We start from the raw sequence: 2,164 nt of genomic DNA, 5'->3' as shown, positions 1-2,164 counted from the left end.
TCCAATTTACGTGAAAGAGAACCAGTATACACAACTCTTTTAAGAAGTTTGAGGTAAAGAGAAAGAAAAACAAAAAGAAATAAAGAGGGAAGGTGAGATGAATACAGTTTATTTTTTTTTTAAGATGGGAAAAATAATGGTTTGTTTGTATAGTGATGAGAATGATTCACTAAAGAGGGAAAATTTACTGTTTCTGGAGAGGTTGGAGATGGGAGAATTATTGAAGCAATGTCTTTAGTAGGTCAGAAGGGATGGGATCTAACACCAATAGGGAGGTGGCCCTAGGTGGGATCATGGATAGTCCATCCATAATGCTTTTAGAGCATACTGAATACTGCACTAGATGGGATAAGTAGATGAGGTAGGATTTTCTGGAAATTTCTCTTATTGCTTGAATTATCTTAGTGAAATACAGTTATCAGATTTGATTGGCAATAGTGGAAGAGATGTTAGAAATTTGAAAGATGAACTTTTATGAAGTATTTAGCCAGAGGAATGGGGGAGAGGGGGATTTGGAAATAGTAGTTTGATTATTGGGCTCAGATAGTCCCACTTGAGTTTAGTGATCATGAATTTTGAGTGAGACCAGTCACCTGGCTGTCTCTTCTTCCATTTAGCTCTGCAGATACCTATTCAGAGCACTTGAAGAATTGTATTCATAGCTTTGTCAAGCTAGTAAAATGAAGTAAGAAAGTGCCAAGAGAGTTGAACAAGTAGCAAAATAATGTTTGTCAAGTTTAACCATGGAGTTAAAGCTAGATAAGGAGTTATGTAAGAACAAGTGAAAAATAAGACAAAAATTATAACAGAGTTGGATACACATAGTCCAGGTATTCTTCTATGTGTTTCACATATATTAACTTTCAGTTAGTAGAAGGATCAATGGATGGAAAACAATGGCCTAGTCAGAAAATTTTTGGAATTGGTTTACTAAAGACAATGAGTTGAGAAAAGAAAAAGAGCCTGCCCAATTAGCTTATTGGAGAGTGGTTCTCAAACTTTAACATTAGAATCACCTGCAGGACTTTATAAAACTCAGATTTCTGGATTTCCCTACTACAGAGTTTCTGATTCAATAGACCTAATACATTTCTAGGTGATGTTTCATGATGCTGGTTACAGTTTATGAACCACTGTTGCATATCTATGAGAACTCTATACTCTAGTTTACTCCCAGTTGAGAAGGCAAGAGAAAATTTAATTCACACTGGAATGTGAATGATTGAAAACTCACAGAAACTGTTAGTTTTATTGAAATTAACCTACAAATATACATATAAAGAATATATGTATGTGCATGTTACTGTCATAATTCCACTATTAAAAAAATGAAGTTTGAGTTATTAAATTTAATGTACTCTAAATAACAAAATTTTAAGCCTGGTACCAACCTTAGATCAAAAAAATCTTCTCCCTGTGGAAGTGAATTTAAGAAAAAATTTGTCTACCATAACAATCTATTTCAGCTATTCATTGGTACCTGTTTTTTTCACTATATGGATTAATACTTTCACTTTAATTTTTAAAATTTATCTCCATACAAAAATCGGGACATTTTTGCCAGTCAATGAAAATTTGTTTAAAATAAGTAGTCTGGGAAAACACTTAATAAATATTAATTAAATGAATTAATAAAATAGAGGATGGTATGGTGAATCTAACTGGATGGAAGAGGAAACATGAAGAAACAAAACAGGAATTTCTAGAAAAGGGCAATAGTACATCCTGGGAAATTTGAGTCACTTGCTCATAATTCTATTGATGGAGCTATATGACTGATATATATATTCTATTCAGTTCCATCAAACAAGGTATATGGTATAGGGCTAGGCATGTAACAGGATATTCATTATTAATTATGGAAAATCCTTGTATCCAATTGAAGTAATTAATGAGTGGCAAACTATGACCCCTGGGCCGAATATGGCAACACTATGAATGCTATTAAGGTTAATTGGAACATAACCATGACCATTATTATACGTTTTGTCTACGGCTATGTTCATTCTACAACCACAAGGTTTGGTAGTTGAAACAGAGATAATAATATGGCCTGCAAAGCTGAAAATACTTACTGTCACTTTACAGGCCCCACTGGTAAAGATTCTGGACAGCATAAAGCAGGTATTTTGGATTCCTGTGTTTTTATCCATATCATAAAAAA

The sequence above is a fragment of the Mandrillus leucophaeus genome, unplaced genomic scaffold (assembly GCF_000951045.1).
Source record: "Mandrillus leucophaeus isolate KB7577 unplaced genomic scaffold, Mleu.le_1.0 Scaffold189, whole genome shotgun sequence".
NCBI classification, from domain to species: domain Eukaryota; kingdom Metazoa; phylum Chordata; class Mammalia; order Primates; family Cercopithecidae; genus Mandrillus; species Mandrillus leucophaeus.
The sequence above is the reverse complement of the archived record's forward strand: the minus strand, read 5'-3'. Positions refer to the sequence as shown.